General features: G+C 47.8%; 1 protein-coding gene across 2 annotated transcripts in view; it reads right to left on the minus strand.

Annotated features, from left to right (window-relative positions):
- Nucleotides 1-8513, minus strand: part of LOC135055812 (acyl-coenzyme A amino acid N-acyltransferase 1-like) — a 55037-nt gene extending 46524 nt beyond the window's left edge. Inside the window, exon 1 of one of the 2 annotated variants that reach the window (XM_063960281.1) lies at nt 8353-8513. The gene's annotated coding sequence lies outside the window, so the exon portion shown is untranslated. The remainder of the gene's footprint in view (nt 1-8352) is intronic. The other variant, XM_063960289.1, reaches the window with a different exon arrangement.
- Between the last annotated feature and the right edge of the window lie 3706 nt (nt 8514-12219).

Consider the following 12219-nt stretch of genomic DNA (forward strand, 5'->3'; position numbering starts at 1 on the left):
ATGTAGCCTGTGCCAGGGGCCTGTATGTACAGTATGCATCACAATACCCACATATGTATCCTGTGCCAGGGGCCTGTATGTACAGTATGCATCACAATACCCACATATGTATCCTGTGCCAGGGGGGTGTATGTACAGTATGCATCACAATACCCACATATGCAGCCTGTGCCAGGGGCCTGTAGATAACACCTGTGCCAGGGGCCTGTATGTACAGTATGCATCACAATACCCACATATGTATCCTGTGAAATGGGCCTGTATGTACAGTATGCATCACAATACCCACATATGTATCCTGTGCCAGGGGCCTGTATGTACAGTATGCATCACAATACCCACATATGCAGCCTGTGTCAGGGGCCTGTATGTATGCCCCTGTGCCATGGGCCTGTATGTACAGTATGCATCACAATACCCACATACCGTATATACTCGAGTATAAGTCGACCCGAATATAAGCCGAGATACCTAATTTTACCACAAAAAACTGGGAAAAATGACTGACTCGAGTATAAGCCTAGGGTGGGAAATGTACGGTGCCAGGGGTTTTCATGCTCAGGGTGTCATGCTCGTTGCCAGGGGTTTCATGCGGTAGGTGTTATGCTTGTTGCCAGGGGGTAATGCTTGTTGCTAGGGTTGTGCCCCCAGTGCCACATATACCCCCAGTAACAGATATCCCCCCACAGTGCCAGATAAAAACATGCTGCCGTTGCTTTGCCCCCAGTAGTTATGCCCCTTCTTTGCCCCCAGTAGTTGTGCCCCTCTTTCATTGCCCCCAGTAGTTATGCACTCTTTCTTTGCCCCCAGTAGTTGTGCCCCCTTTCATTGCCCCCAGTAGTTGTGCCCCCTTTCATTGCCCCCAGTAGTTGTGCCTCCTTCTTTCTTTGCCCCCTGTTGCAGTGCCCCCTTCTTTCTTTGCCCCCTGTTGCAGTGCCCCCTTCTTTCTTTGCCCCCTGTTGCAGTGCCCCCTTCTTTCTTTGCCCCCTGTTGCAGTGCCCCCTTCTTTCTTTGCCCCCTGTTGCAGTGCCCCCGTCGCCGCTTACAAACACACAAACACACACAAAAACAATACTTACCACTGCCCCGCTCCTGCTTCCCGACCGCTTCTTCTGCTGCTGCGCTGCTCCGCTCCGTCCGTCCGCTCGCTCCATCCGGCCGCACGCTCCGTCCGGCCGCCGCTCTGTCCGTCCGCCCGCTCCCCGGCACCCGATCATCTCTATGGGAGAGACGTCATGACGTCTCTCCCATAGCAACGCGCACAGACACTAGAGGTCAATAATGACCTCTAGTGTCTGTCCTGGAGCCGGCTGCAGCGGACGCCCACACAGCCCACGGCGTCTGCTGCAGCCATTGACTCGAGTATAAGCCGAGGGGGGCTTTTTCAGCACAGAAAAATGTGCTGAAAAAGTCGGCTTATACTCGAGTATATACGGTATGTATCCTGTGCCATGGGCCTGTATGTACAGTATGCATCACAATACCCACATATGCAGCCTGTGTCAGGGGCCTGTATGTACAGTATGCAGCCTGTGCCAGGGGCCTGTATGTACAGTATGCATCACAATACCCACATATGTAGCCTGTGCCAGGGGCCTGGATGTACAGTATGCATCACAATACCCATATATGCAGCCTGTGCCAGGGGCCTGTATGTACAGTATGCATCACAATACCCACATATGTAGCCTGTGCCAGGGGCCTGGATGTACAGTATGCATCACAATACCCATATATGCAGCCTGTGCCAGGGGCCTGTATGTACAGTATGCATCACAATACCCACATATGTATCCTGTGCCAGGGGCCTGTATGTACAGTATGCATCGCAATACCCACATATGTATCCTGTGCCAAGGCCCTGTATGTACAGTATGCATCGCAATACCCACATATGTATCCTGTGCCAGGGGCCTGTATGTACAGTATGCATCACAATACCCACATATGTATCCTGTGCCAGGGGCCTGTATGTACAGTATGCATCACAATACTCACATATGCAGCCTGTGCCAGGGGCCTGTATGTACAGTATGCATCACAATACTCACATATGTATCCTGTGCCAGGGGCCTGTATGTACAGTATGCATCACAACACTCACATATGCAGCCTGTGCCAGGAGCCTGTATGTACAGTATGCATCACAATACCCACATATGTATCCTGTGCCAGGGGCCTGTATGTACAGTATGCATCACAATACCCACATATGTAGCCTGTGCCAGGGGCCTGTATGTACAGTATGCATCACAATACTCACATATGCAGCCTGTGTCAGGGGCCTGTATGTACAGTATGCATCACAATACCCACATATGTAGCCTGTGCCAGGGGCCTGTATGTACAGTATGCATCACAATACCCACATATGTATCCTGTGCCAGGGGGCTGTATGTACAGTATGCATCACAATACCCACATATGTAGCCTGTGCCATGGGGCCTGTATGTACAGCATGCATCACAATACTCACATATGCTGCCTGTGTCAGGGTCCTGTATGTACAGTATGCATCACAATACCCACATATGTATCCTGTGCCAGGAGTCTGTATGTACAGTATGCATCACAATACCCACATATGTATCCTGTGCCAGGGGCCTGTATGTTCAGTATGCATCACAATACCCACATATGCAGCCTGTGCCAGGGACCTGTATGTACAGTATGCATCACAATACCCACATATGCAGCCTGTGCAAGGGGCCTGTATGTACAGTATGCATCACAATACCCACATATGCAGCCTGTGCCAGGGGCCTGTATGTATCACAATACCCACATATGTATCCTGTGCCAGGGGCCTGTATGTACAGTATGCATCACAATACCCACATATGCAGCCTGTGCCAGGAGCCTGTATGTACAGTATGCATCACACCCACATATGTATCCTGTGCCAGGGGCCTGTATGTACAGTATGCATCACAATACCCACATATGCAGCCTGTGCCAGGGGCCTGTATGTACAGTATGCATCACAATACCCACATATGTATCCTGTGCCAGGGGCCTGTATGTACAGTATGCATCACAATACCCACATATGCAGCCTGTGCAAGGGGCCTGTATGTACAGTATGCATCACAATACCCACATATGCAGCCTGTGCCAGGAGCCTGTATGTACAGTATGCATCACAATTCCCACATATATATCCTGTGCCAGGGACCTGTATGTACAGTATGCATCACAATACCCACATATGCAGCCTGTGCCAGGGGCCTGTATGTACAGTATGCATCACAATACCCACATATGCAGCCTGTGCCAGGGGCCTGTATGTACAGTATGCATCACAATACCCACATATGCAGCCTGTGCCAGGGGCCTATATGTACAGTATGCATCACAATACCCACATATGTATCCTGTGCCAGGGGCCTGTATGCATCACAATACCCACATATGTATCCTGTGCCTGGAGCCTGTATGTACAGTATGCATCACAATACCCACATATGTATCCTGTGCCAGGGGCCTGTATGCATCACAATACCCACATATGTATCCTGTGCCTGGGGCCTGTATGTACAGTATGCATCACAATACCCACATATGCAGCCTGTGCCATGGGCCTGTATGTACAGTATGCATCACAATACCCACATATGTAGCCTGTGCCAGGGGCCTGTATGTACAGTATGCATTACAATACCCACATATGTATCCTGTGCCAGGGGCCTGTATGTACAGTATGCATCACAATACCCACATATGTATCCTGTGCCAGGGGCCTGTATGTACAGTATGCATCACAATACCCACATATGCAGCCTGTGCCAGGGGCCTGTATGTACAGTATGCATCACAATACCCACATATGCAGCCTGTGCCAGGGGCCTGTATGTACAGTATGCATCACAATACCCACATATGTAGCCTGTGCCAGGGGCCTGTATGTACAGTATGCATCACAATACCCATTTATCTATCCTGTGCCAGGGACCTGTATGTACAGTATGCATCACAATACCCACATATGTATCCTGTGCCAGGAGCCTGTATGTACAGTATGCATCACAATACCCACATATGTAGCATGTGCCAGGGGCCTGTATGTACAGTATGCATCACAATACCCACATATGTATCCTGTGCCAGGAGCCTGTATGTACAGTATGCATCACAATAACCACATATGTAGCCTGTGCCCAGGGGCCTGTATATACAGTATGCATCACAATACCCACATATGTATCCTGTGCCAGGAGCCTGTATGTACAGTATGCATCACAATACCCACATATGCAGCCTGTGCCAGGGGCCTGTATGTACAGTATGCATCACAATACCCACATATGTATCTTGTGCCAGGGACTTGTATGTACAGTATGCATCACAATACTCACATATGCAGCCTGTGCCAGGAGCCTGTATGTACAGTATGCATCACAATACCCACATATGTATCCTGTGCCAGGGACCTGTATGTACAGTATGCATCACAATACCCACATATGCAGCCTGTGCCAGGGGCCTGTATGTACAGTATGCATCACAATACCCACATATGTATCCTGTGCCAGGGGCCTGTATGTACAGTATGCATCACAATACCCACATATGTATCCTGTGCCAGGGGCCTGTATGTACAGTATGCATCACAATACCCACATATGCAGCCTGTGCCAGGGGCCTGTATGTACAGTATGCATCACAATACCCACATATGCAGCCTGTGCCAGGGGCCTGTATGTACAGTATGCATCACAATACCCACATATGTAGCCTGTGCCAGGGGCCTGTATGTACAGTATGCATCACAATACCCATTTATGTATCCTGTGCCAGGGACCTGTATGTACAGTATGCATCACAATACCCACATATGTATCCTGTGCCAGGAGCCTGTATGTACAGTATGCATCACAATACCCACATATGTAGCATGTGCCAGGGGCCTGTATGTACAGTATGCATCACAATACCCACATATGTATCCTGTGCCAGGAGCCTGTATGTACAGTATGCATCACAATCACCACATATGTAGCCTGTGCCCAGGGGCCTGTATGTACAGTATGCATCACAATACCCACATATGTATCCTGTGCCAGGAGCCTGTATGTACAGTATGCATCACAATACCCACATATGTAGCCTGTGCCAGGGGCCTGTATGTACAGTATGCATCACAATACCCACATATGTATCTTGTGCCAGGGACTTGTATGTACAGTATGCATCACAATACTCACATATGCAGCCTGTGCCAGGAGCCTGTATGTACAGTATGCATCACAATACCCACATATGTAGCCTGTGCCAGGGGCCTGTATGTACAGTATGCATCACAATACCCACATATGTAGCCTGTGCCAGGGGCCTGTATGTACAGTATGCATCACAATACCCACATATGTAGCCTGTGCCAGGGGCCTGTATGTACAGTATGCATCACAATACCCACATATGTAGCCTGTGCCAGGGGCCTGTATGTACAGTATGCATCACAATACCCACATATGCAGCCTGTGCCAGGGGCCTGTATGTACAGTATGCATCACAATACCCACATATGTAGCCTGTGCCAGGGGCCTGTATGTACAGTATGCATCACAATACCCACATATGTATCCTGTGCCAGGGACCTGTATGTACAGTATGCATCACAATACTCACACATGCAGCCTGTGCCAGGAGCCTGTATGTACAGTATGCATCACAATACCCACATACGTATCCTGTGCCAGGGACCTGTATGTACAGTATGCATCACAATACTCACATATGCAGCCTGTGCCAGGGGCCTGTATGTACAGTATGCATCACAATACCCACATATGTAGCCTGTGCCAGGGGCCTGTATGTACAGTATGCATCACAATACCCACATATGTATCCTGTGCCAGGCACCTGTATGTACAGTATGCATCACAATACCCACATATGTATCCTGTGCCAGGGGCCTGTATGTACAGTATGCATCACAATACCCACATATGTATCCTATGCCAGGAGCCTGTATGTACAGTATGCATCACAATACCCACATATGTAGCCTGTGCCCGGGGCCTGTATGTACAGTATGCATCACAATACCCACATATGTATCCTGTGCCAGGGACCTGTATGTACAGTATGCATCACAATACCCACATATGCAGCCTGTGCCAGGAGCCTGTATGTACAGTATGCATCACAATACCCACATATGTATCCTGTGCCAGGGACCTGTATGTACAGTATGCATCACAATACTCACATATGCAGCCTGTGCCAGGGGCCTGTATGTACAGTATGCATCATAATACCCACATATGTATCCTGTGCCAGGGGCCTGTATGTACAGTATGCATCACAATACCCACATATGTATCCTGTGCCAGGGACCTATATATACAGTATGCATCACAATACCCACATATGTATCCTGTGCCAGGGGCCTGTATGTACAGTATGCATCACAATACCCACATATGCAGCCTGTGCCAGGGGCCTGTATGTACAGTATGCATCACAATACCCACATATGTAGCCTGTGCCAGGAGCCTGTATGTACAGTATGCATCACAATACCCACATATGTATCCTGTGCCAGGGACCTGTGTGTACAGTATACATCACAATACCCACATATGTAGCCTGTGCCAGGAGCCTGTATGTACAGTATACATCACAATACCCACATATGTAGCCTGTGCCAGGAGCCTGTATGTACAGTATACATCACAATACCCACATATGTAGCCTGTGCCAGGAGCCTGTATGTACAGTATACATCACAATACCCACATATGTAGCCTGTGCCAGGAGCCTGTATGTACAGTATGCATCACAATACCCACATATGCAGCCTGTGTCAGGAGCCTGTATGTACAGTATGCATCACAATACCCACATATGCAGCCTGTGTCAGGGGCCTGTATGTACAGTATGCATCACAATACCCACATATGTAGCCTGTGCCAGGGGCCTGTATGTAGGGCTGGCTCCAGGCATGTTCGAATAGAGCGGCCACGTGGAGCGCCACCCTTAATGGGCGCCGCATGCTGACCCCACCATATTCGTGCCTGGAGCCAGCCTGCTGCCCGGACTAAAAACTGTTCTCTACGCGCTATGCGCACTGTGTGGTGCCGGCGTCTGATGTCAGACGCTGGCGCTGCACAATGCGCATTGTAGTTTAGCAAGAGTCCGCCCACGGCCCTCAGCACTCTCCCTCCCAGCACAGCAGGTGCCAGGTACTGTGGGGGCATTTATGTATCGGGCACTGTGTGGGGGCATTTATGTATTGGGCAGGGCACTGTGGGGCATTGATGTTTCTGGCACTGTGGGGGCACATCTGGCACTGTGGGGTCATATCTGGCACTGTGGAGGTATTTATGTATCTGGCACTGTGGAGGTATTTATGTATCTGGCACTGTCGGGGCATATCTGGCGCTGTGGGGGCATTTATGTATCTGGCACTATGGGGGAATATCTGGCACTGTGGGGGCATTTATGTATCTGGCACTATGGGGGTATATCTGGCACTGTGGGGGCATTTATGTATCTGGAACTGTGGGGGCATTTATGTATCTGACACTGCTGGGGGACATGTCGTGTAGCTGGCACTGCTGGGGGGCATGTCATGTGTAGCTGGCACTGCTGGGGGGCATGTCATGTGTATCTGGCACTGCTGGGGGCCATGTCATGTGTATCTGGCACTGCTGGGGGCCATGTCATGTGTAGCTGGCACTGCTGGGGGGCATGTCATGTGTAGCTGGCACTGCTGGGGGGCATGTCATGTGTAGCTGGCACTGCTGGGGGGCATGTCCTGTGTAGCTGGCACTGCTGGGGGGCATGTCATGTGTAGCTGGCACTGCTAGGGGGGGCGGCAGATGTAACATGTGCAGAGAGAGTTAGATTTGGGTGGGGTGTGTTCAAACTGAAATCTAAATTGCAGTGTAAAAATAAAGCAGCCAGTATTTACCCTGCACAGAAACAATATAACCCACCCAAATCTAACTCTCTCTGCACATGTTATATCTGCCCCACCTGCAGTGCACATGGTTCTGCCCAACTGGTAACAAATTTGCTGCTGCGATCAACTCTGAATTACCCCTTAAATCCGCCTCCACCCGAACGGAGCAACAATTGGATTGCTCCAGCGGTCACCATCTAGTGGCAGCCGTGGGGAAAAACAATTAAATCCCCCCCCTTCCAATATGTTCCTTTGGCTCTGCTCTGCAGTACTGTAATATATATTGTGGCTATATACATATAGGACAATAATAGGTTCTTTTTCAGTCCGACCTGATATTACAGAGTTTTATTTTACCAACCACGGACTTCTACACAGTCCCAGTACAAAGACACTGCTGCAAGTAAATGCATTATGGGTTAATAATTAAAACCACTCCTGACCTTGCAATGTTCTGGATTCAGACGTAATATTCCTGCAGTGCAGTTTATGTAGCGATCGGCTTACAAATGAAATACACAGCAGGCAGCTCCCTACAGCTGAATCCAGAGCTGCCGGGGAGTGCTCAGCTGCACTCTGTCAGGAGATAATGAAGCAAAGTGCGGAAGAGGCAGGGTTCCAAATACAGGGGGAGACAAATGAAATCAGAGGGGAGGGTTTATGTAATGTGTATTAATACTAAAGTTCATTTGAGGCAAAGGGCAGCTAGTGAAATACCGTGTTTACTGCAGTTAGATCTTTAGTAAGCAGATTGTACAGTCGTAAAGGGTCCTTTTATTAACCATATGCAGATCTGTACACCACACTGTGTCTGTTTACTCCTATTGGGATTTAATGCTGAGAATTCATTCAGTTAAGCTGCTGTGACATAACTGATCCCACTCTGGGGGTAAATTTACTAAGATGGGAGTTCTATTTAAGATGGGATGTTACCCATAGCAACCAATCAGATTCCAGGTATTACCTTCTACAAGCGAGAAGTAGAAGCTGAGTGGTTGCTATGGGCAACATCCCATCTTAAATAGAACTCCCATCTTCGTAAATTTACCCCCTGGTGTTTAAATCTGCCAGTCCACAAAGTACATTACTGTATATCAAATTCTCAGAAAACGGGATTTAGAATCTCTTGGGCCCTACACATCAGGCAACCCGCTGCCGAGCTTCCTGACGGCCGATACGACCGACCTGGTTGCGGGGAGGGGGGGGGGGGGGGTTGGTGGTGACGGGGGGAGTGAAGTTTCTTCACTCCCCCCATCACCCTGCTCCATAGCAGTGCATGCTAATATGGACGAGATTGTCCATATTGGCCTGCATGTATAAGCGACCCGACACCAACGATGAACGAGCGTGGGGCTGTGCATTGTTCATCGTTGGTGCCTACACACTGAACGTTCATATCGTTCACTGTTATCTGCCAGTGTGTAGGGCCCATTAGTCTGGCGTCTTGAACATTGGTCATGTAATGCCTCAGGAATGTCCTGGGGCCAAATAGTGCATTGACCGGCCCCACAGAAAAAAAAATTGTGTAGGGGACCATTGCTTTAGTTGTAGCTTCCCAGATCCCTTGTGCAGGCCTGGTGTATGGACCCCTTGTACTGTAGTTCCACCACTGGTTCTTAGTTAATTGCTGGTGTTACATTGTACTGAGAATTGGTCCATCCTACTCAGTGGTGGTCATTCCGAGTTGTTCGCTATTTTTTTCGTTCGCACAAGGTATGTGCAAAATTGCGAACATGTTGCAAAATAGCGAATATCCGCCTCCAACGTATTTTTGCTAATTCGTCCGCAGTATTACACAAAGTGGGCGTACGCCAAATGACATCACAGCAGTGCGAAACCATCGCATTAACACAAACCTCATCGTAAAAATACTAAGTTTTCGTAGATTTACACATTTTTCTTAAAAGTGCACACTTTTGCGGAAAAACGCACAACAATGTGTTTTTTTTCTATTAAGTGAAATTACACCTTTCAGTTTAAAGTCCACAAGCCCTCCTCAATTACGAATCCAATTAGTGTAATGAATGATAATGTTCATGACCAATTAAGTCTACAAAAAATACCTGAAGAACACTTTGTAGGCATAATTGGCCATCAACATTTAAATGTTTAAATTATAAATATAGATGTTTTAAATGTGCCTGGTCTATTTTTGTGTGTTTTTGTTTTTTTGTGTAGATGTTTAGTTTGTGAATGAAGGTGTATACATGTTTATTTAGACAATAACCTCCTAACTTATTTTTTTTTTTTTTTAAATCTTACGTTAGATGTGAGAAATGTTTAAGGTAATCAATTTCTGCTAGGCAATCTGCTGTTCCTTTATTGCATTAATAAACACAACACCCGCTTAACTTGAAATATATAGTTTTTATTGTTTGTCTTTTTTTTTTTTTTAAACTGAAAAGATAAAATGTTTTAAAATAAAAATGATGCCAATTTTTCCAGCTGGGCCACATTAGCCAGCAAGGCTTCTAGATTTTACCGCATGTCGGCCAGAATGGCCGCAAAAGTTGTGGGATCTCCAACTGCAACATCTGAAATTAAGAGGCAACATAAACATTACTAACTTACTCACATTACCTATTATACAAGCAAGGCACAAAGCACACTTTAATGCAGGCATGTCCAAACTGCGGCCCTCCAGCTGTTGTGAAACTACATATACCAGCATGCCTTGACACAGTTTTGGGGTCAGAGAATGCAAAAGCTGTGTCAGGGCATGCTGGGATATGTAGTTTCTCAACAGCTGGAGGGCCGCAGATTGGACAGGCCTGCTTTAATGGCAAAGTGACTACATCAGGCATGTCCAAACTGCGGCCCTCCAGCTGTTGTGAAACTACATATCCCAGCATGCCGCAACACAGTTTTGCTGTCAAAGAATGCTAAAGCTGTGTCAGGGCATGCTGGGATGTGTAGTTTCTCAACAGCTGGAGGGCCGCAGTTTGGACATGCCTGGACTACATCATGGCTGTTTTAAGGATAAATCAGTAGCAGAACAACACACAAGCCTGCTCAGCAATGTTTTTTTTTTTTAAAGTGTACCACACCATGGGGTACATTTACTACTATGGGAGTTCTATTTAAGATGGGACGTTGACCATAGCAACCAATCAAATTCTACATATTATCTTGTAGAAGGGGTCAAAATAATTACAAGTATAATCTTATTGGTTGCTATGGGCAACATCCCATCTTAAAGAGAACTACCATCTTAGTAAATGTAACACCATGTTGGCATTCATTCACATCTGGAGTGAAGCCAACTTATCTTTTTTGGGGTTGGCCCTGCATCATCACACTGCATATCAACATCTTCAGAAGGACAACATATCCTAGCATGCCCACACTCCCTGAAAGCCTGCCTTACTAAATAAGGTCAAACAGGTTTTGATAAATCAAATAAGCATTTTGTGAGTGTAACTTTCAAAGCACAAATCATTGTGTCGTTAGGCTGGCTAACAAAGTGAAGCATGCAAATTGAAAGTGCAAATATTATGAATACCCAGGCACAAGTGTAAAAGACCAACAACATACTAAACTCCACTCAGGTCTAACTGTTTCACTGACAACCTAGCACATATAAACCCTGTTGTCCTGGCAACCCTGTCGACCTAATGAGTGTCGACCTAGAGTGGACAGACCAAACATTGCACACATAGACACTGTACATCTAATGATACTCACATAAATGTAAATGCAAAATCTAGACCATGCAGAAAAACACAAACATTTTTCCTTGGGCCAAGATTGCCCACAGTACAACACTGCATGTTTTGTAATTGTAAGTGTAAGTGTAAGTAGGTAACCAATACATTTTAAATGTTTTAAAACTTACTCTCATCTTCCACATGCGGACTCCCCGGAATATCCGCAGGGGCTTCTTCGGCCCATTCACTGGGTGGGGAAGGCGGCTGGATGGGGGAAGGCGGCTGGATGGGGGAAGGAGGCTGGATGAAGGAAGGAGGCTGGATTGGGGAATGAGGAGGGATTGGGGAAGGAGGAGGGATTGGGGACCTGCTTTCAGAGGGTGGGTCTGATTGAGAGGGGGAGAGGGGTGGAGAGGGTGTTTGGGCAACAGAGGGGGAGGGGGCCAGAGAGGGGGACTGGGAAGGAGAAGGGGATTGTGCGACAGAAGGGGAGGGGGGCTGAGAAGGGGCCTGAGAAGGAGAAGGGGGCTGAGAAGGAGAGGGGGCCTGAGAAGGAGAAGGGGGCTGAGAAGGAGAGGGGGCCGGAGAAGGAGAAGGGGGCTGAGAAGGAGAAGGGGGCTGAGAAGGAGAGGGGGCCTGAGAAGGAGAGGGGGCCTGAGAAGG

The sequence above is a fragment of the Pseudophryne corroboree genome, chromosome 1 (genome assembly GCF_028390025.1).
Source record: "Pseudophryne corroboree isolate aPseCor3 chromosome 1, aPseCor3.hap2, whole genome shotgun sequence".
Classification (NCBI taxonomy): Eukaryota; Metazoa; Chordata; class Amphibia; order Anura; family Myobatrachidae; genus Pseudophryne; species Pseudophryne corroboree.